The sequence below is a fragment of the Lepisosteus platostomus genome, chromosome 6 (genome assembly GCF_059453375.1).
Source record: "Lepisosteus platostomus isolate fLepPlt1 chromosome 6, fLepPlt1.hap1, whole genome shotgun sequence".
Classification (NCBI taxonomy): Eukaryota; Metazoa; Chordata; class Actinopteri; order Semionotiformes; family Lepisosteidae; genus Lepisosteus; species Lepisosteus platostomus.
In genome coordinates this window covers 46,943,992-46,968,552 of record NC_142616.1, presented here as the reverse complement: position 1 = coordinate 46,968,552, position 24,561 = coordinate 46,943,992, and positions in this window count along the sequence as shown.

Here is a 24,561-nt window from a genome sequence, read left to right as displayed (position 1 = left end):
TTCGGGCTGAAAAACACGTTTTGAAAAGTGTGCATTTACTGCCCCATAACTTACATGGGGTTGACCAAACTTGCAGAAACATATTTATTTCTGCTGAAAAACACGTTTTGACACTTTCTGCACACTGGGGTTAAGAGCTGAGTGTGTGGGCTCTTCTGAGCCTTGCTGTTACATGGAGATTCAGTTGTCTAAAAAAACGCGTTTATTTCGTGCTGTAAAACACGTTTTGAAAAGTGTGCATTTACTGCCCCATAACTTACATGGGGTTGACCAAACTTGCAGAAACATGTTTATTTCTGCTGAAAAACACATTTTGACACTTTCTGCACACTGGGGTTAAGAGCTGAGTGTGTGGGCTCTTCTGAGCCTTGATGTTACATGGGGATTCAGTTGTCTGAAAAAACGCGTTTATTTCGGGCTGAAAAACACGTTTTGAAAAGTGTGCATTTACTGCCCCATAACTTACATGGGGTTGACCAAACTTGCAGAAACATGTTTATTTCTGCTGAAAAACACGTTTTGACACTTTCTGCACACTGGGGTTAAGATCTGAGTGTCTGGGCTCTTCTGAGCCTTGATGTTACATGGGGATTCAGTTGTCTGAAAAAACGCGTTTATTTCGGGCTGAAAAACACGTTTTGAAAAGTGTGCATTTACTGCCCCATAACTTACATGGGGTTGACCAAACTTGCAGAAACATGTTTATTTCTGCAGAAAAACACGTTCTGACACTTTCTGCACACTGGGGTTAAGAGCTGAGTGTGTGGGCTCTTCTGAGCCTTGATGTTACATGGGGATTCAGTTGTCTGAAAAAACGCGTTTATTTCGGGCTGAAAAACACGTTTTGAAAAGTGTGCATTTACTGCCCCATAACTTACATGGGGTTGACCAAACTTGCAGAAACATGTTTATTTCTGCTGAAAAACACGTTTTGACACTTTCTGCACACTGGGGTTAAGAGCTGAGTGTGTGGGCTCTTCTGAGCCTTGATGTTACATGGGGATTCAGTTGTCTGAAAAAACGTGTTTATTTCGGGCTGAAAAACACGTTTTGAAAAGTGTGCATTTACTGCCCCATAACTTACATGGGGTTGACCAAACTTGCAGAAACATGTTTATTTCTGCTGAAAAACACGTTTTGACACTTTCTGCACACTGGGGTTAAGAGCTGAGTGTGTGGGCTCTTCTGAGCCTTGATGTTACATGGGGATTCAGTTGTCTGAAAAAACGCGATTATTTCGGGCTGAAAAACACGTTTTGAAAAGTGTGCATTTACTGCCCCATAACTTACATGGGGTTGACCAAACTTGCAGAAACATGTTTATTTCTGCTGAAAAACACGTTTTGACACTTTCTGCACACTGGGGTTAAGAGCTGAGTGTGTGGGCTCTTCTGAGCTTTGCTGTTACATGGGGATTCAGTTGTCTGAAAAAACACATTTATTTCGGTCTGAAAAACACGTTTTGAAAAGTGTGCATTTACTGCCCCATAACTTAGATGGGGTTGACCAAACTTGCAGAAACATGTTTATTTCTGCTGAAAAACACGTTTTGACACTTTCTGCACACTGGGGTTAAGAGCTGAGTGTGTGGGCTCTTCTGAGCCTTGCTGTTACATGGGGATTCAGTTGTCTGAAAAAACGCGTTTATTTCGGGCTGAAAAACACGTTTTGAAAAGTGTGCATTTACTGCCCCATAACTTACATGGGGTTGACCAAACTTGCAGAAACATGTTTATTTCTGCTGAAAAACACGTTTTGACACTTTCTGCACACTGGGGTTAAGAGCTGAGTGTGTGGGCTCTTCTGAGCTTTGCTGTTACATGGGGATTCAGTTGTCTGAAAAAACACATTTATTTCGGTCTGAAAAACACGTTTTGAAAAGTGTGCATTTACTGCCCCATAACTTAGATGGGGTTGACCAAACTTGCAGAAACATGTTTATTTCTGCTGAAAAACACGTTTTGACACTTTCTGCACACTGGGGTTAAGAGCTGAGTGTGTGGGCTCTTCTGAGCCTTGCTGTTACATGGGGATTCAGTTGTCTGAAAAAACGCGTTTATTTCGGGCTGAAAAACACGTTTTGAAAAGTGTGCATTTACTGCCCCATAACTTTCATGGGGTTGACCAAACTTGCAGAAACATGTTTATTTCTGCTGAAAAACACGTTCTGACACTTTCTGCACAATGGGGTTAAGATCTGAGTGTGTGGGCTCTTCTGAGCCTTGCTGTTACATGGGGATTCAGTTGTCTGAAAAAACGCGTTTATTTCGGGCTGAAAAACACGTTTTGAAAAGTGTGCATTTACTGCCCCATAACTTACATGGGGTTGACCAAACTTGCAGAAACATGTTTATTTCTGCTGAAAAACACATTTTGACACTTTCTGCACACTGGGGTTAAGAGCTGAGTGTGTGGGCTCTTCTGAGCCTTGATGTTACATGGGGATTCAGTTGTCTGAAAAAACGCGTTTATTTCGGGCTGAAAAACACGTTTTGAAAAGTGTGCATTTACTGCCCCATAACTTACATGGGGTTGACCAAACTTGCAGAAACATGTTTGTTTCTGCTGAAAAAAACGTTTTGACACTTTCTGCACACTGGGGTTAAGAGCTGAGTGTGTGGGCTCTTCTGAGCTTTGCTGTTACATGGGGATTCAGTTGTCTGAAAAAACGCGTTTATTTCGGGCTGAAAAACACGTTTTGAAAAGTGTGCATTTACTGCCCCATAACTTACATGGGGTTGACCAAACTTGCAGAAACATGTTTATTTCTGCTGAAAAACACGTTTTGACACTTTCTGCACACTGGGGTTAAGAGCTGAGTGTGTGGGCTCTTCTGAGCCTTGCTGTTACATGGAGATTCAGTTGTCTGAAAAAACGCGTTTATTTCGGGCTGAAAAACACGTTTTGAAAAGTGTGCATTTACTGCCCCATAACTTACATGGGGTTGACCAAACTTGCAGAAACATGTTTATTTCTGCTGAAAAACACATTTTGACACTTTCTGCACACTAGGGTTAAGAGCTGAGTGTGTGGGCTCTTCTGAGCCTTGATGTTACATGGGGATTCAGTTGTCTGAAAAAACGCGTTTATTTCGGGCTGAAAAACACGTTTTGAAAAGTGTGCATTTACTGCCCCATAACTTACATGGGGTTGACCAAACTTGCAGAAACATATTTATTTCTGCTGAAAAACACGTTTTGACACTTTCTGCACACTGGGGTTAAGAGCTGAGTGTGTGGGCTCTTCTGAGCCTTGCTGTTACATGGAGATTCAGTTGTCTAAAAAAACGCGTTTATTTCGTGCTGTAAAACACGTTTTGAAAAGTGTGCATTTACTGCCCCATAACTTACATGGGGTTGACCAAACTTGCAGAAACATGTTTATTTCTGCTGAAAAACACATTTTGACACTTTCTGCACACTGGGGTTAAGAGCTGAGTGTGTGGGCTCTTCTGAGCCTTGATGTTACATGGGGATTCAGTTGTCTGAAAAAACGCGTTTATTTCGGGCTGAAAAACACGTTTTGAAAAGTGTGCATTTACTGCCCCATAACTTACATGGGGTTGACCAAACTTGCAGAAACATGTTTATTTCTGCTGAAAAACACGTTTTGACACTTTCTGCACACTGGGGTTAAGATCTGAGTGTCTGGGCTCTTCTGAGCCTTGATGTTACATGGGGATTCAGTTGTCTGAAAAAACGCGTTTATTTCGGGCTGAAAAACACGTTTTGAAAAGTGTGCATTTACTGCCCCATAACTTACATGGGGTTGACCAAACTTGCAGAAACATGTTTATTTCTGCAGAAAAACACGTTCTGACACTTTCTGCACACTGGGGTTAAGAGCTGAGTGTGTGGGCTCTTCTGAGCCTTGATGTTACATGGGGATTCAGTTGTCTGAAAAAACGCGTTTATTTCGGGCTGAAAAACACGTTTTGAAAAGTGTGCATTTACTGCCCCATAACTTACATGGGGTTGACCAAACTTGCAGAAACATGTTTATTTCTGCTGAAAAACACGTTTTGACACTTTCTGCACACTGGGGTTAAGAGCTGAGTGTGTGGGCTCTTCTGAGCCTTGATGTTACATGGGGATTCAGTTGTCTGAAAAAACGTGTTTATTTCGGGCTGAAAAACACGTTTTGAAAAGTGTGCATTTACTGCCCCATAACTTACATGGGGTTGACCAAACTTGCAGAAACATGTTTATTTCTGCTGAAAAACACGTTTTGACACTTTCTGCACACTGGGGTTAAGAGCTGAGTGTGTGGGCTCTTCTGAGCCTTGCTGTTACATGGGGATTCAGTTGTCTGAAAAAACGCGTTTATTTCGGGCTGAAAAACACGTTTTGAAAAGTGTGCATTTACTGCCCCATAACTTACATGGGGTTGACCAAACTTGCAGAAACATGTTTATTTCTGCTGAAAAACACGTTTTGACACTTTCTGCACACTGGGGTTAAGATCTGAGTGTGTGGGCTCTTCTGAGCCTTGATGTTACATGGGGATTCAGTTGTCTGAAAAAACGCGTTTATTTCGGGCTGAAAAACACGTTTTGAAAAGTGTGCATTTACTGCCCCATAACTTACATGGGGTTGACCAAACTTGCAGAAACATGTTTATTTCTGCTGAAAAACACGTTCTGACACTTTCTGCACACTGGGGTTAAGATCTGAGTGTGTGGGCTCTTCTGAGCCTTGCTGTTACATGGGGATTCAGTTGTCTGAAAAAACGCGTTTATTTCGGGCTGAAAAACACGTTTTGAAAAGTGTGCATTTACTGACCCATAACTTACATGGGGTTGACCAAACTTGCAGAAACATGTTTATTTCTGCTGAAAAACACGTTTTGACACTTTCTGCACACTGGGGTTAAGAGCTGAGTGTGTGGGCTCTTCTGAGCCTTGATGTTACATGGGGATTCAGTTGTCTGAAAAAACGCGTTTATTTCGGGCTGAAAAACACGTTTTGAAAAGTGTGCATTTACTGCCCCATAACTTACATGGGGTTGACCAAACTTGCAGAAACATGTTTATTTCTGCTGAAAAACACGTTCTGACACTTTCTGCACACTGGGGTTAAGATCTGAGTGTGTGGGCTCTTCTGAGCCTTGCTGTTACATGGGGATTCAGTTGTCTGAAAAAACGCGTTTATTTCGGGCTGAAAAACACGTTTTGAAAAGTGTGCATTTACTGACCCATAACTTACATGGGGTTGACCAAACTTGCAGAAACATGTTTATTTCTGCTGAAAAACACGTTCTGACACTTTCTGCACACTGGGGTTAAGATCTGAGTGTGTGGGCTCTTCTGAGCCTTGCTGTTACATGGGGATTCAGTTGTCTGAAAAAACGCGTTTATTTCGGGCTGAAAAACACGTTTTGAAAAGTGTGCATTTACTGCCCCATAACTTACATGGGGTTGACCAAACTTGCAGAAACATGTTTGTTTCTGCTGAAAAAAACGTTTTGACACTTTCTGCACACTGGGGTTAAGAGCTGAGTGTGTGGGCTCTTCTGAGCTTTGCTGTTACATGGGGATTCAGTTGTCTGAAAAAACGCGTTTATTTCGGGCTGAAAAACACGTTTTGAAAAGTGTGCATTTACTGCCCCATAACTTACATGGGGTTGACCAAACTTGCAGAAACATGTTTATTTCTGCTGAAAAACACGTTTTGACACTTTCTGCACACTGGGGTTAAGAGCTGAGTGTGTGGGCTCTTCTGAGCCTTGCTGTTACATGGAGATTCAGTTGTCTGAAAAAACGCGTTTATTTCGGGCTGAAAAACACGTTTTGAAAAGTGTGCATTTACTGCCCCATAACTTACATGGGGTTGACCAAACTTGCAGAAACATGTTTATTTCTGCTGAAAAACACATTTTGACACTTTCTGCACACTAGGGTTAAGAGCTGAGTGTGTGGGCTCTTCTGAGCCTTGATGTTACATGGGGATTCAGTTGTCTGAAAAAACGCGTTTATTTCGGGCTGAAAAACACGTTTTGAAAAGTGTGCATTTACTGCCCCATAACTTACATGGGGTTGACCAAACTTGCAGAAACATATTTATTTCTGCTGAAAAACACGTTTTGACACTTTCTGCACACTGGGGTTAAGAGCTGAGTGTGTGGGCTCTTCTGAGCCTTGCTGTTACATGGAGATTCAGTTGTCTAAAAAAACGCGTTTATTTCGTGCTGTAAAACACGTTTTGAAAAGTGTGCATTTACTGCCCCATAACTTACATGGGGTTGACCAAACTTGCAGAAACATGTTTATTTCTGCTGAAAAACACATTTTGACACTTTCTGCACACTGGGGTTAAGAGCTGAGTGTGTGGGCTCTTCTGAGCCTTGATGTTACATGGGGATTCAGTTGTCTGAAAAAACGCGTTTATTTCGGGCTGAAAAACACGTTTTGAAAAGTGTGCATTTACTGCCCCATAACTTACATGGGGTTGACCAAACTTGCAGAAACATGTTTATTTCTGCTGAAAAACACGTTTTGACACTTTCTGCACACTGGGGTTAAGATCTGAGTGTCTGGGCTCTTCTGAGCCTTGATGTTACATGGGGATTCAGTTGTCTGAAAAAACGCGTTTATTTCGGGCTGAAAAACACGTTTTGAAAAGTGTGCATTTACTGCCCCATAACTTACATGGGGTTGACCAAACTTGCAGAAACATGTTTATTTCTGCAGAAAAACACGTTCTGACACTTTCTGCACACTGGGGTTAAGAGCTGAGTGTGTGGGCTCTTCTGAGCCTTGATGTTACATGGGGATTCAGTTGTCTGAAAAAACGCGTTTATTTCGGGCTGAAAAACACGTTTTGAAAAGTGTGCATTTACTGCCCCATAACTTACATGGGGTTGACCAAACTTGCAGAAACATGTTTATTTCTGCTGAAAAACACGTTTTGACACTTTCTGCACACTGGGGTTAAGAGCTGAGTGTGTGGGCTCTTCTGAGCCTTGATGTTACATGGGGATTCAGTTGTCTGAAAAAACGTGTTTATTTCGGGCTGAAAAACACGTTTTGAAAAGTGTGCATTTACTGCCCCATAACTTACATGGGGTTGACCAAACTTGCAGAAACATGTTTATTTCTGCTGAAAAACACGTTTTGACACTTTCTGCACACTGGGGTTAAGAGCTGAGTGTGTGGGCTCTTCTGAGCCTTGCTGTTACATGGGGATTCAGTTGTCTGAAAAAACGCGTTTATTTCGGGCTGAAAAACACGTTTTGAAAAGTGTGCATTTACTGCCCCATAACTTACATGGGGTTGACCAAACTTGCAGAAACATGTTTATTTCTGCTGAAAAACACGTTTTGACACTTTCTGCACACTGGGGTTAAGATCTGAGTGTGTGGGCTCTTCTGAGCCTTGATGTTACATGGGGATTCAGTTGTCTGAAAAAACGCGTTTATTTCGGGCTGAAAAACACGTTTTGAAAAGTGTGCATTTACTGCCCCATAACTTACATGGGGTTGACCAAACTTGCAGAAACATGTTTATTTCTGCTGAAAAACACGTTCTGACACTTTCTGCACACTGGGGTTAAGATCTGAGTGTGTGGGCTCTTCTGAGCCTTGCTGTTACATGGGGATTCAGTTGTCTGAAAAAACGCGTTTATTTCGGGCTGAAAAACACGTTTTGAAAAGTGTGCATTTACTGACCCATAACTTACATGGGGTTGACCAAACTTGCAGAAACATGTTTATTTCTGCTGAAAAACACGTTTTGACACTTTCTGCACACTGGGGTTAAGAGCTGAGTGTGTGGGCTCTTCTGAGCCTTGATGTTACATGGGGATTCAGTTGTCTGAAAAAACGCGTTTATTTCGGGCTGAAAAACACGTTTTGAAAAGTGTGCATTTACTGCCCCATAACTTACATGGGGTTGACCAAACTTGCAGAAACATGTTTATTTCTGCTGAAAAACACGTTCTGACACTTTCTGCACACTGGGGTTAAGATCTGAGTGTGTGGGCTCTTCTGAGCCTTGCTGTTACATGGGGATTCAGTTGTCTGAAAAAACGCGTTTATTTCGGGCTGAAAAACACGTTTTGAAAAGTGTGCATTTACTGACCCATAACTTACATGGGGTTGACCAAACTTGCAGAAACATGTTTATTTCTGCTGAAAAACACGTTTTGACACTTTCTGCACACTGGGGTTAAGAGCTGAGTGTGTGGGCTCTTCTGAGCCTTGATGTTACATGGGGATTCAGTTGTCTGAAAAAACGCGTTTATTTCGGGCTGAAAAACACGTTTTGAAAAGTGTGCATTTACTGCCCCATAACTTACATGGGGTTGACCAAACTTGCAGAAACATGTTTATTTCTGCAGAAAAACACGTTCTGACACTTTCTGCACACTGGGGTTAAGAGCTGAGTGTGTGGGCTCTTCTGAGCCTTGATGTTACATGGGGATTCAGTTGTCTGAAAAAACGCGTTTATTTCGGGCTGAAAAACACGTTTTGAAAAGTGTGCATTTACTGCCCCATAACTTACATGGGGTTGACCAAACTTGCAGAAACATGTTTATTTCTGCAGAAAAACACGTTCTGACACTTTCTGCACACTGGGGTTAAGAGCTGAGTGTGTGGGCTCTTCTGAGCCTTGCTGTTACATGGGGATTCAGTTGTCTGAAAAAACGCGTTTATTTCGGGCTGAAAAACACGTTTTGAAAAGTGTGCATTTACTGCCCCATAACTTACATGGGGTTGACCAAACTTGCAGAAACATGTTTATTTGTGCTGAAAAACACGTTTTGACACTTTCTGCACACTGGGGTTAAGAGCTGAGTGTGTGGGCTCTTCTGAGCCTTGATGTTACATGGGGATTCAGTTGTCTGAAAAAACGCGTTTATTTCGGGCTGAAAAACACGTTTTGAAAAGTGTGCATTTACTGCCCCATAACTTACATGGGGTTGACCAAACTTGCAGAAACATGTTTATTTCTGCTGAAAAACACGTTCTGACACTTTCTGCACAATGGGGTTAAGATCTGAGTGTGTGGGCTCTTCTGAGCCTTGATGTTACATGGGGATTCAGTTGTCTGAAAAAACGCGTTTATTTCGGGCTGAAAAACACGTTTTGAAAAGTGTGCATTTACTGCCCCATAACTTACATGGGGTTGACCAAACTTGCAGAAACATGTTTATTTCTGCTGAAAAACACGTTCTGACACTTTCTGCACACTGGGGTTAAGATCTGAGTGTGTGGGCTCTTCTGAGCCTTGCTGTTACATGGGGATTCAGTTGTCTGAAAAAACGCGTTTATTTCGGGCTGAAAAACACGTTTTGAAAAGTGTGCATTTACTGACCCATAACTTACATGGGGTTGACCAAACTTGCAGAAACATGTTTATTTCTGCTGAAAAACACGTTTTGACACTTTCTGCACACTGGGGTTAAGAGCTGAGTGTGTGGGCTCTTCTGAGCCTTGATGTTACATGGGGATTCAGTTGTCTGACAAAACGCGTTTATTTCGGGCTGAAAAACACGTTTTGAAAAGTGTGCATTTACTGCCCCATAACTTACATGGGGTTGACCAAACTTGCAGAAACATGTTTATTTCTGCTGAAAAACACGTTCTGACACTTTCTGCACACTGGGGTTAAGATCTGAGTGTGTGGGCTCTTCTGAGCCTTGCTGTTACATGGGGATTCAGTTGTCTGAAAAAACGCGTTTATTTCGGGCTGAAAAACACGTTTTGAAAAGTGTGCATTTACTGACCCATAACTTACATGGGGTTGACCAAACTTGCAGAAACATGTTTATTTCTGCTGAAAAACACGTTCTGACACTTTCTGCACACTGGGGTTAAGATCTGAGTGTGTGGGCTCTTCTGAGCCTTGCTGTTACATGGGGATTCAGTTGTCTGAAAAAACGCGTTTATTTCGGGCTGAAAAACACGTTTTGAAAAGTGTGCATTTACTGCCCCATAACTTAGATGGGGTTGACCAAACTTGCAGAAACATGTTTGTTTCTGCTGAAAAAAACGTTTTGACACTTTCTGCACACTGGGGTTAAGAGCTGAGTGTGTGGGCTCTTCTGAGCTTTGCTGTTACATGGGGATTCAGTTGTCTGAAAAAACGCGTTTATTTCGGGCTGAAAAACACGTTTTGAAAAGTGTGCATTTACTGCCCCATAACTTACATGGGGTTGACCAAACTTGCAGAAACATGTTTATTTCTGCTGAAAAACACGTTTTGACACTTTCTGCACACTGGGGTTAAGAGCTGAGTGTGTGGGCTCTTCTGAGCCTTGCTGTTACATGGAGATTCAGTTGTCTGAAAAAACGCGTTTATTTCGGGCTGAAAAACACGTTTTGAAAAGTGTGCATTTACTGCCCCATAACTTACATGGGGTTGACCAAACTTGCAGAAACATGTTTATTTCTGCTGAAAAACACATTTTGACACTTTCTGCACACTAGGGTTAAGAGCTGAGTGTGTGGGCTCTTCTGAGCCTTGATGTTACATGGGGATTCAGTTGTCTGAAAAAACGCGTTTATTTCGGGCTGAAAAACACGTTTTGAAAAGTGTGCATTTACTGCCCCATAACTTACATGGGGTTGACCAAACTTGCAGAAACATATTTATTTCTGCTGAAAAACACGTTTTGACACTTTCTGCACACTGGGGTTAAGAGCTGAGTGTGTGGGCTCTTCTGAGCCTTGCTGTTACATGGAGATTCAGTTGTCTAAAAAAACGCGTTTATTTCGTGCTGTAAAACACGTTTTGAAAAGTGTGCATTTACTGCCCCATAACTTACATGGGGTTGACCAAACTTGCAGAAACATGTTTATTTCTGCTGAAAAACACATTTTGACACTTTCTGCACACTGGGGTTAAGAGCTGAGTGTGTGGGCTCTTCTGAGCCTTGATGTTACATGGGGATTCAGTTGTCTGAAAAAACGCGTTTATTTCGGGCTGAAAAACACGTTTTGAAAAGTGTGCATTTACTGCCCCATAACTTACATGGGGTTGACCAAACTTGCAGAAACATGTTTATTTCTGCTGAAAAACACGTTTTGACACTTTCTGCACACTGGGGTTAAGATCTGAGTGTCTGGGCTCTTCTGAGCCTTGATGTTACATGGGGATTCAGTTGTCTGAAAAAACGCGTTTATTTCGGGCTGAAAAACACGTTTTGAAAAGTGTGCATTTACTGCCCCATAACTTACATGGGGTTGACCAAACTTGCAGAAACATGTTTATTTCTGCAGAAAAACACGTTCTGACACTTTCTGCACACTGGGGTTAAGAGCTGAGTGTGTGGGCTCTTCTGAGCCTTGATGTTACATGGGGATTCAGTTGTCTGAAAAAACGCGTTTATTTCGGGCTGAAAAACACGTTTTGAAAAGTGTGCATTTACTGCCCCATAACTTACATGGGGTTGACCAAACTTGCAGAAACATGTTTATTTCTGCTGAAAAACACGTTTTGACACTTTCTGCACACTGGGGTTAAGAGCTGAGTGTGTGGGCTCTTCTGAGCCTTGATGTTACATGGGGATTCAGTTGTCTGAAAAAACGTGTTTATTTCGGGCTGAAAAACACGTTTTGAAAAGTGTGCATTTACTGCCCCATAACTTACATGGGGTTGACCAAACTTGCAGAAACATGTTTATTTCTGCTGAAAAACACGTTTTGACACTTTCTGCACACTGGGGTTAAGAGCTGAGTGTGTGGGCTCTTCTGAGCCTTGCTGTTACATGGGGATTCAGTTGTCTGAAAAAACGCGTTTATTTCGGGCTGAAAAACACGTTTTGAAAAGTGTGCATTTACTGCCCCATAACTTACATGGGGTTGACCAAACTTGCAGAAACATGTTTATTTCTGCTGAAAAACACGTTTTGACACTTTCTGCACACTGGGGTTAAGATCTGAGTGTGTGGGCTCTTCTGAGCCTTGATGTTACATGGGGATTCAGTTGTCTGAAAAAACGCGTTTATTTCGGGCTGAAAAACACGTTTTGAAAAGTGTGCATTTACTGCCCCATAACTTACATGGGGTTGACCAAACTTGCAGAAACATGTTTATTTCTGCTGAAAAACACGTTCTGACACTTTCTGCACACTGGGGTTAAGATCTGAGTGTGTGGGCTCTTCTGAGCCTTGCTGTTACATGGGGATTCAGTTGTCTGAAAAAACGCGTTTATTTCGGGCTGAAAAACACGTTTTGAAAAGTGTGCATTTACTGACCCATAACTTACATGGGGTTGACCAAACTTGCAGAAACATGTTTATTTCTGCTGAAAAACACGTTTTGACACTTTCTGCACACTGGGGTTAAGAGCTGAGTGTGTGGGCTCTTCTGAGCCTTGATGTTACATGGGGATTCAGTTGTCTGAAAAAACGCGTTTATTTCGGGCTGAAAAACACGTTTTGAAAAGTGTGCATTTACTGCCCCATAACTTACATGGGGTTGACCAAACTTGCAGAAACATGTTTATTTCTGCTGAAAAACACGTTCTGACACTTTCTGCACACTGGGGTTAAGATCTGAGTGTGTGGGCTCTTCTGAGCCTTGCTGTTACATGGGGATTCAGTTGTCTGAAAAAACGCGTTTATTTCGGGCTGAAAAACACGTTTTGAAAAGTGTGCATTTACTGACCCATAACTTACATGGGGTTGACCAAACTTGCAGAAACATGTTTATTTCTGCTGAAAAACACGTTTTGACACTTTCTGCACACTGGGGTTAAGAGCTGAGTGTGTGGGCTCTTCTGAGCCTTGATGTTACATGGGGATTCAGTTGTCTGAAAAAACGCGTTTATTTCGGGCTGAAAAACACGTTTTGAAAAGTGTGCATTTACTGCCCCATAACTTACATGGGGTTGACCAAACTTGCAGAAACATGTTTATTTCTGCAGAAAAACACGTTCTGACACTTTCTGCACACTGGGGTTAAGAGCTGAGTGTGTGGGCTCTTCTGAGCCTTGATGTTACATGGGGATTCAGTTGTCTGAAAAAACGCGTTTATTTCGGGCTGAAAAACACGTTTTGAAAAGTGTGCATTTACTGCCCCATAACTTACATGGGGTTGACCAAACTTGCAGAAACATGTTTATTTCTGCAGAAAAACACGTTCTGACACTTTCTGCACACTGGGGTTAAGAGCTGAGTGTGTGGGCTCTTCTGAGCCTTGCTGTTACATGGGGATTCAGTTGTCTGAAAAAACGCGTTTATTTCGGGCTGAAAAACACGTTTTGAAAAGTGTGCATTTACTGCCCCATAACTTACATGGGGTTGACCAAACTTGCAGAAACATGTTTATTTGTGCTGAAAAACACGTTTTGACACTTTCTGCACACTGGGGTTAAGAGCTGAGTGTGTGGGCTCTTCTGAGCCTTGATGTTACATGGGGATTCAGTTGTCTGAAAAAACGCGTTTATTTCGGGCTGAAAAACACGTTTTGAAAAGTTTGCATTTACTGCCCCATAACTTACATGGGGTTGACCAAACTTGCAGAAACATGTTTATTTCTGCTGAAAAACACGTTCTGACACTTTCTGCACAATGGGGTTAAGATCTGAGTGTGTGGGCTCTTCTGAGCCTTGCTGTTACATGGGGATTCAGTTGTCTGAAAAAACGCGTTTATTTCGGGCTGAAAAACACGTTTTGAAAAGTGTGCATTTACTGCCCCATAACTTACATGGGGTTGACCAAACTTGCAGAAACATGTTTATTTCTGCTGAAAAACACGTTTTGACACTTTCTGCACACTGGGGTTAAGAGCTGAGTGTGTGGGCTCTTCTGAGCCTTGCTGTTACATGGAGATTCAGTTGTCTGAAAAAACGCGTTTATTTCGGGCTGAAAAACACGTTTTGAAAAGTGTGCATTTACAGCCCCATAACTTACATGGGGTTGACCAAACTTGCAGAAACATGTTTATTTCTGCTGAAAAACACATTTTGACACTTTCTGCACACTGGGGTTAAGAGCTGAGTGTGTGGGCTCTTCTGAGCCTTGATGTTACATGGGGATTCAGTTGTCTGAAAAAACGCGTTTATTTCGGGCTGAAAAACACGTTTTGAAAAGTGTGCATTTACTGCCCCATAACTTACATGGGGTTGACCAAACTTGCAGAAACATGTTTATTTCTGCTGAAAAACACGTTTTGACACTTTCTGCACACTGGGGTTAAGAGCTGAGTGTGTGGGCTCTTCTGAGCCTTGCTGTTACATGGAGATTCAGTTGTCTAAAAAAACGCGTTTATTTCGGGCTGAAAAACACGTTTTGAAAAGTGTGCATTTACTGCCCCATAACTTACATGGGGTTGACCAAACTTGCAGAAACATGTTTATTTCTGCTGAAAAACACATTTTGACACTTTCTGCACACTGGGGTTAAGAGCTGAGTGTGTGGGCTCTTCTGAGCCTTGATGTTACATGGGGATTCAGTTGTCTGAAAAAACGCGTTTATTTCGGGCTGAAAAACACGTTTTGAAAAGTGTGCATTTACTGCCCCATAACTTACATGGGGTTGACCAAACTTGCAGAAACATGTTTATTTCTGCTGAAAAACACGTTTTGACACTTTCTGCACACTGGGGTTAAGATCTGAGTGTGTGGGCTCTTCTGAGCCTTGATGTTACATGGGAATTCAGTTGTCTGAAAAAACGCGTTTATTTCGGGCTGAAAAACACGTTTTGAAAAGTGTGCATTTACTGCCCCATAACTTACATGGGGTTGACCAAACTTGCAGAAACATGTTTATTTCTGCTGAAAAACACGTTCTGACACTTTCTGCACACTGGGGTTAAGATCTGAGTGTGTGGGCTCTTCTGAGCCTTGCTGTTACATGGGGATTCAGTTGTCTGAAAAAACGCGTTTATTTCGGGCTGAAAAACACGTTTTGAAAAGTGTGCATTTACTGACCCATAACTTACATGGGGTTGACCAAACTTGCAGAAACATGTTTATTTCTGCTGAAAAACACATTTTGACACTTTCTGCACACTGGGGTTAAGAGCTGAGTGTGTGGGCTCTTCTGAGCCTTGATGTTACATGGGGATTCAGTTGTCTGAAAAAACGCGTTTATTTCGGGCTGAAAAACACGTTTTGAAAAGTGTGCATTTACTGCCCCATAACTTACATGGGGTTGACCAAACTTGCAGAAACATGTTTATTTCTGCTGAAAAACACGTTTTGACACTTTCTGCACACTGGGGTTAAGAGCTGAGTGTGTGGGCTCTTCTGAGCTTTGCTGTTACATGGGGATTCAGTTGTCTGAAAAAACGCGTTTATTTCGGGCTGAAAAACACGTTTTGAAAGTGTGCATTTACTGCCCCATAACTTACATGGGGTTGACCAAACTTGCAGAAACATGTTTATTTCTGCTGAAAAACACGTTTTGACACTTTCTGCACACTGGGGTTAAGAGCTGAGTGTGTGGGCTCTTCTGAGCCTTGCTGTTACATGGAGATTCAGTTGTCTGAAAAAACGCGTTTATTTCGGGCTGAAAAACACGTTTTGAAAAGTGTGCATTTACTGCCCCATAACTTACATGGGGTTGACCAAACTTGCAGAAACATGTTTATTTCTGCTGAAAAACACATTTTGACACTTTCTGCACACTGGGGTTAAGAGCTGAGTGTGTGGGCTCTTCTGAGCCTTGATGTTACATGGGGATTCAGTTGTCTGAAAAAACGCGTTTATTTCGGGCTGGAAAACACGTTTTGAAAAGTGTGCATTTACTGCCCCATAACTTACATGGGGTTGACCAAACTTGCAGAAACATGTTTATTTCTGCTGAAAAACACGTTTTGACACTTTCTGCACACTGGGGTTAAGAGCTGAGTGTGTGGGCTCTTCTGAGCCTTGCTGTTACATGGAGATTCAGTTGTCTAAAAAAACGCGTTTATTTCGGGCTGAAAAACACGTTTTGAAAAGTGTGCATTTACTGCCCCATAACTTACATGGGGTTGACCAAACTTGCAGAAACATGTTTATTTCTGCTGAAAAACACATTTTGACACTTTCTGCACACTGGGGTTAAGAGCTGAGTGTGTGGGCTCTTCTGAGCCTTGATGTTACATGGGGATTCAGTTGTCTGAAAAAACCATTTATTTCGGGCTGAAAAACACGTTTTGAAAAGTGTGCATTTACTGACCCATAACTTACATGGGGTTGACAAAACTTGCAGAAACATGTTTATTTCTGCTGAAAAACACGTTTTGACACTTTCTGCACACTGGGGTTAAGATCTGAGTGTCTGGGCTCTTCTGAGCCTTGATGTTACATGGGAATTCAGTTGTCTGAAAAAACGCGTTTATTTCGGGCTGAAAAACACGTTTTGAAAAGTGTGCATTTACTGCCCCATAACTTACATGGGGTTGACCAAACTTGCAGAAACATGTTTATTTCTGCTGAAAAACACGTTCTGACACTTTCTGCACACTGGGGTTAAGATCTGAGTGTGTGGGCTCTTCTGAGCCTTGCTGTTACATGGGGATTCAGTTGTCTGAAAAAACGCGTTTATTTCGGGCTGAAAAACACGTTTTGAAAAGTGTGCATTTACTGACCCATAACTTACATGGGGTTGACCAAACTTGCAGAAACATGTTTATTTCTGCTGAAAAACACGTTTTGACACTTTCTGCACACTGGGGTTAAGAGCTGAGTGTGTGGGCTCTTCTGAGCCTTGATGTTACATGGGGATTCAGTTGTCTGAAAAAACGCGTTTATTTCGGGCTGAAAAACACGTTTTGAAAAGTGTGCATTTACTGCCCCATAACTTACATGGGGTTGACCAAACTTGCAGAAACATGTTTATTTCTGCTGAAAAACACGTTCTGACACTTTCTGCACACTGGGGTTAAGATCTGAGTGTGTGGGCTCTTCTGAGCCTTGCTGTTACATGGGGATTCAGTTGTCTGAAAAAACGCGTTTATTTCGGGCTGAAAAACACGTTTTGAAAAGTGTGCATTTACTGCCCCATAACTTAAATGGGGTTGACCAAACTTGCAGAAACATGTTTATTTCTGCTGAAAAACACGTTTTGACACTTTCTGCACACTGGGGTTAAGAGCTGAGTGTGTGGGCTCTTCTGAGCCTTGATGTTACATGGGGATTCAGTTGTCTGAAAAAACGCGTTTATTTCGGGCTGAAAAACACGTTTTGAAAAGTGTGCATTTACTGCCCCATAACTTACATGGGGTTGACCAAACTTGCAGAAACATGTTTATTTCTGCTGAAAAACACGTTTTGAAACTTTCTGCACACTGGGGTTAAGAGCTGAGTGTGTGGGCTCTTCTGAGCCTTGCTGTTACATGGGGATTCAGTTGTCTGAAAAAACGCGTTTATTTCGGGCTGAAAAACACGTTTTGAAAAGTGTGCATTTACTGCCCCATAACTTACATGGGGTTGACCAAACTTGCAGAAACATGTTTATTTCTGCTGAAAAACACGTTTTGACACTTTCTGCACACTGGGGTTAAGATCTGAGTGTGTGGGCTCTTCTGAGCCTTGATGTTACATGGGAATTCAGTTGTCTGAAAAAACGCGTTTATTTCGGGCTGAAAAACACGTTTTGAAAAGTGTGCATTTACTGCCCCATAACTTACATGGGGTTGACCAAACTTGCAGAAACATGTTTATTTCTGCTGAAAAACACGTTCTGACACTTTCTGCACACTGGGGTTAAGATCTGAGTGTGTGGGCTCTTCTGAGCCTTGCTGTTACATGGGGATTCAGTTGTCTGAAAAAACGCGTTTATTTCGGGCTGAAAAACACGTTTTGAAAAGTGTGCATTTACTGCCCCATAACTTACATGGGGTTGACCAAACTTGCAGAAACATGTTTATTTCTGCTGAAAAACACGTTTTGACACTTTCTGCACACTGGGGTTAAGAGCTGAGTGTGTGGGCTCTTCTGAGCCTTGATGTTACATGGGGATTCAGTTGTCTGAAAAAACGCGTTTATTTCGGGCTGAAAAACACGTTTTGAAAAGTGTGCATTTACTGCCCCATAACTTACATGGGGTTGACCAAACTTGCAGAAACATGTTTATTTCTGCTGAAAAACACGTTCTGACACTTTCTGCACACTGGGGTTAAGATCTGAGTGTGTGGGCTCTTCTGAGCCTTGCTGTTACATGGGGATTCAGTTGTCTGAAAAAACGCGTTTATTTCGGGCTGAAAAACACGTTTTGAAAAGTGTGCATTTACTGACCCATAACTTACATGGGGTTGACCAAACTTGCAGAAACATGTTTATTTCTGCTGAAAAACACGTTTTGACACTTTCTGCACACTGGGGTTAAGAGCTGAGTGTGTGGGCTCTTCTGAGCCTTGATGTTACATGGGGATTCAGTTGTCTGAAAAAACGCGTTTATTTCGGGCTGAAAAACACGTTTTGAAAAGTGTGCATTTACTGCCCCATAACTTACATGGGGTTGACCAAACTTGCAGAAACATGTTTATTTCTGCAGAAAAACACGTTCTGACACTTTCTGCACACTGGGGTTAAGAGCTGAGTGTGTGGGCTCTTCTGAGCCTTGATGTTACATGGGGATTCAGTTGTCTGAAAAAACGCGTTTATTTCGGGCTGAAAAACACGTTTTGAAAAGTGTGCATTTACTGCCCCATAACTTACATGGGGTTGACCAAACTTGCAGAAACATGTTTATTTCTGCTGAAAAACACGTTCTGACACTTTCTGCACAATGGGGTTAAGATCTGAGTGTGTGGGCTCTTCTGAGCCTTGCTGTTACATGGGGATTCAGTTGTCTGAAAAAACGCGTTTATTTCGGGCTGAAAAACACGTTTTGAAAAGTGTGCATTTACTGCCCCATAACTTACATGGGGTTGACCAAACTTGCAGAAACATGTTTATTTCTGCTGAAAAACACGTTTTGACACTTTCTGCACACTGGGGTTAAGAGCTGAGTGTGTGGGCTCTTCTGAGCCTTGCTGTTACATGGAGATTCAGTTGTCTAAAAAAACGCGTTTATTTCGGGCTGAAAAACACGTTTTGAAAAGTGTGCATTTACTGCCCCATAACTTACATGGGGTTGACCAAACTTGCAGAAACATGTTTATTTCTGCTGAAAAACACGTTTTGACACTTTCTGCACACTGGGGTTAAGAGCTGAGTGTGTGGGCTCTTCTGAGCTTTGCTGTTACATGGGGATTCAGTTGTCTGAAAAAACACGTTTATTTCGGTCTGAAAAACACGTTTTGAAAAGTGTGCATTTACTGCCCCATAACTTAGATGGGGTTGACCAAACTTGCAGAAACATGTTTATTTCTGCTGAAAAACACGTTTTGACACTTTCTGCACACTGGGGTTAAGAGCTGAGTGTGTGGGCTCTTCTGAGCCTTGCTGTTACATGGGGATTCAGTTGTCTGAAAAAACGCGTTTATTTCGGGCTGAAAAACACGTTTTGAAAAGTGTGCATTTACTGCCCCATAACTTTCATGGGGTTGACCAAACTTGCAGAAACATGTTTATTTCTGCTGAAAAACACGTTCTGACACTTTCTGCACAATGGGGTTAAGATCTGAGTGTGTGGGCTCTTCTGAGCCTTGCTGTTACATGGGGATTCAGTTGTCTGAAAAAACGCGTTTATTTCGGGCTGAAAAACACGTTTTGAAAAGTGTGCATTTACTGCCCCATAACTTACATGGGGTTGACCAAACTTGCAGAAACATGTTTATTTCTGCTGAAAAACACATTTTGACACTTTCTGCACACTGGGGTTAAGAGCTGAGTGTGTGGGCTCTTCTGAGCCTTGATGTTACATGGGGATTCAGTTGTCTGAAAAAACGCGTTTATTTCGGGCTGAAAAACACGTTTTGAAAAGTGTGCATTTACTGCCCCATAACTTACATGGGGTTGACCAAACTTGCAGAAACATGTTTGTTTCTGCTGAAAAAAACGTTTTGACACTTTCTGCACACTGGGGTTAAGAGCTGAGTGTGTGGGCTCTTCTGAGCTTTGCTGTTACATGGGGATTCAGTTGTCTGAAAAAACGCGTTTATTTCGGGCTGAAAAACACGTTTTGAAAAGTGTGCATTTACTGCCCCATAACTTACATGGGGTTGACCAAACTTGCAGAAACATGTTTATTTCTGCTGAAAAACACGTTTTGACACTTTCTGCACACTGGGGTTAAGAGCTGAGTGTGTGGGCTCTTCTGAGCCTTGCTGTTACATGGAGATTCAGTTGTCTGAAAAAACGCGTTTATTTCGGGCTGAAAAACACGTTTTGAAAAGTGTGCATTTACTGCCCCATAACTTACATGGGGTTGACCAAACTTGCAGAAACATGTTTATTTCTGCTGAAAAACACATTTTGACACTTTCTGCACACTGGGGTTAAGAGCTGAGTGTGTGGGCTCTTCTGAGCCTTGATGTTACATGGGGATTCAGTTGTCTGAAAAAACGCGTTTATTTCGGGCTGAAAAACACGTTTTGAAAAGTGTGCATTTACTGCCCCATAACTTACATGGGGTTGACCAAACTTGCAGAAACATGTTTATTTCTGCTGAAAAACACGTTTTGACACTTTCTGCACTCTGGGGTTAAGAGCTGAGTGTGTGGGCTCTTCTGAGCCTTGCTGTTACATGGAGATTCAGTTGTCTAAAAAAACGCGTTTATTTCGGGCTGAAAAACACGTTTTGAAAAGTGTGCATTTACTGCCCCATAACTTTCATGGGGTTGACCAAACTTGCAGAAACATGTTTATTTCTGCTGAAAAACACGTTCTGACACTTTCTGCACAATGGGGTTAAGATCTGAGTGTGTGGGCTCTTCTGAGCCTTGCTGTTACATGGGGATTCAGTTGTCTGAAAAAACGCGTTTATTTCGGGCTGAAAAACACGTTTTGAAAAGTGTGCATTTACTGCCCCATAACTTACATGGGGTTGACCAAACTTGCAGAAACATGTTTATTTCTGCTGAAAAACACATTTTGACACTTTCTGCACACTGGGGTTAAGAGCTGAGTGTGTGGGCTCTTCTGAGCCTTGATGTTACATGGGGATTCAGTTGTCTGAAAAAACGCGTTTATTTCGGGCTGAAAAACACGTTTTGAAAAGTGTGCATTTACTGCCCCATAACTTACATGGGGTTGACCAAACTTGCAGAAACATGTTTGTTTCTGCTGAAAAAAACGTTTTGACACTTTCTGCACACTGGGGTTAAGAGCTGAGTGTGTGGGCTCTTCTGAGCTTTGCTGTTACATGGGGATTCAGTTGTCTGAAAAAACGCGTTTATTTCGGGCTGAAAAACACGTTTTGAAAAGTGTGCATTTACTGCCCCATAACTTACATGGGGTTGACCAAACTTGCAGAAACATGTTTATTTCTGCTGAAAAACACGTTTTGACACTTTCTGCACACTGGGGTTAAGAGCTGAGTGTGTGGGCTCTTCTGAGCCTTGCTGTTACATGGAGATTCAGTTGTCTGAAAAAACGCGTTTATTTCGGGCTGAAAAACACGTTTTGAAAAGTGTGCATTTACTGCCCCATAACTTACATGGGGTTGACCAAACTTGCAGAAACATGTTTATTTCTGCTGAAAAACACATTTTGACACTTTCTGCACACTGGGGTTAAGAGCTGAGTGTGTGGGCTCTTCTGAGCCTTGATGTTACATGGGGATTCAGTTGTCTGAAAAAACGCGTTTATTTCGGGCTGAAAAACACGTTTTGAAAAGTGTGCATTTACTGCCCCATAACTTACATGGGGTTGACCAAACTTGCAGAAACATGTTTATTTCTGCTGAAAAACACGTTTTGACACTTTCTGCACTCTGGGGTTAAGAGCTGAGTGTGTGGGCTCTTCTGAGCCTTGCTGTTACATGGAGATTCAGTTGTCTAAAAAAACGCGTTTATTTCGGGCTGAAAAACACGTTTTGAAAAGTGTGCATTTACTGCCCCATAACTTACATGGGGTTGACCAAACTTGCAGAAACATGTTTATTTCTGCTGAAAAACACATTTTGACACTTTCTGCACACTGGGGTTAAGAGCTGAGTGTGTGGGCTCTTCTGAGCCTTGATGTTACATGGGGATTCAGTTGTCTGAAAAAACGCGTTTATTTCGGGCTGAAAAACACGTTTTGAAAAGTGTGCATTTACTGCCCCATAACTTACATGGGGTTGACCAAACTTGCAGAAACATGTTTATTTCTGCTGAAAAACACGTTTTGACACTTTCTGCACACTGGGGTTAAGAGCTGAGTGTGTGGGCTCTTCTGAGCCTTGATGTTACATGGGGATTCAGTTGTCTGAAAAAACGCGTTTATTTCGGGCTGAAAAACACGTTTTGAAAAGTGTGCATTTACTGCCCCATAACTTACATGGGGTTGACCAAACTTGCAGAAACATGTTTATTTCTGCTGAAAAACACGTTTTGACACTTTCTGCACTCTGGGGTTAAGAGCTGAGTGTGTGGGCTCTTCTGAGCCTTGCTGTTACATGGAGATTCAGTTGTCTAAAAAAACGCGTTTATTTCGGGCTGAAAAACACGTTTTGAAAAGTGTGCATTTACTGCCCCATAACTTTCATGGGGTTGACCAAACTTGCAGAAACATGTTTATTTCTGCTGAAAAACACGTTCTGACACTTTCTGCACAATGGGGTTAAGATCTGAGTGTGTGGGCTCTTCTGAGCCTTGCTGTTACATGGGGATTCAGTTGTCTGAAAAAACGCGTTTATTTCGGGCTGAAAAACACGTTTTGAAAAGTGTGCATTTACTGCCCCATAACTTACATGGGGTTGACCAAACTTGCAGAAACATGTTTATTTCTGCTGAAAAACACATTTTGACACTTTCTGCACACTGGGGTTAAGAGCTGAGTGTGTGGGCTCTTCTGAGCCTTGATGTTACATGGGGATTCAGTTGTCTGAAAAAACGCGTTTATTTCGGGCTGAAAAACACGTTTTGAAAAGTGTGCATTTACTGCCCCATAACTTACATGGGGTTGACCAAACTTGCAGAAACATGTTTGTTTCTGCTGAAAAAAACGTTTTGACACTTTCTGCACACTGGGGTTAAGAGCTGAGTGTGTGGGCTCTTCTGAGCTTTGCTGTTACATGGGGATTCAGTTGTCTGAAAAAACGCGTTTATTTCGGGCTGAAAAACACGTTTTGAAAAGTGTGCATTTACTGCCCCATAACTTACATGGGGTTGACCAAACTTGCAGAAACATGTTTATTTCTGCTGAAAAACACGTTTTGACACTTTCTGCACACTGGGGTTAAGAGCTGAGTGTGTGGGCTCTTCTGAGCCTTGCTGTTACATGGAGATTCAGTTGTCTGAAAAAACGCGTTTATTTCGGGCTGAAAAACACGTTTTGAAAAGTGTGCATTTACTGCCCCATAACTTACATGGGGTTGACCAAACTTGCAGAAACATGTTTATTTCTGCTGAAAAACACATTTTGACACTTTCTGCACACTGGGGTTAAGAGCTGAGTGTGTGGGCTCTTCTGAGCCTTGATGTTACATGGGGATTCAGTTGTCTGAAAAAACGCGTTTATTTCGGGCTGAAAAACACGTTTTGAAAAGTGTGCATTTACTGCCCCATAACTTACATGGGGTTGACCAAACTTGCAGAAACATGTTTATTTCTGCTGAAAAACACGTTTTGACACTTTCTGCACTCTGGGGTTAAGAGCTGAGTGTGTGGGCTCTTCTGAGCCTTGCTGTTACATGGAGATTCAGTTGTCTAAAAAAACGCGTTTATTTCGGGCTGAAAAACACGTTTTGAAAAGTGTGCATTTACTGCCCCATAACTTACATGGGGTTGACCAAACTTGCAGAAACATGTTTATTTCTGCTGAAAAACACATTTTGACACTTTCTGCACACTGGGGTTAAGAGCTGAGTGTGTGGGCTCTTCTGAGCCTTGATGTTACATGGGGATTCAGTTGTCTGAAAAAACGCGTTTATTTCGGGCTGAAAAACACGTTTTGAAAAGTGTGCATTTACTGCCCCATAACTTACATGGGGTTGACCAAACTTGCAGAAACATGTTTATTTCTGCTGAAAAACACGTTTTGACACTTTCTGCACACTGGGGTTAAGATCTGAGTGTGTGGGCTCTTCTGAGCCTTGATGTTACATGGGAATTCAGTTGTCTGAAAAAACGCGTTTATTTCGGGCTGAAAAACACGTTTTGAAAAGTGTGCATTTACTGCCCCATAACTTACATGGGGTTGACCAAACTTGCAGAAACATGTTTATTTCTGCTGAAAAACACGTTCTGACACTTTCTGCACACTGGGGTTAAGATCTGAGTGTGTGGGCTCTTCTGAGCCTTGCTGTTACATGGGGATTCAGTTGTCTGAAAAAACGCGTTTATTTCGGGCTGAAAAACACGTTTTGAAAAGTGTGCATTTACTGACCCATAACTTACATGGGGTTGACCAAACTTGCAGAAACATGTTTATTTCTGCTGAAAAACACGTTTTGACACTTTCTGCACACTGGGGTTAAGAGCTGAGTGTGTGGGCTCTTCTGAGCCTTGATGTTACATGGGGATTCAGTTGTCTGAAAAAACGCGTTTATTTCGGGCTGAAAAACACGTTTTGAAAAGTGTGCATTTACTGCCCCATAA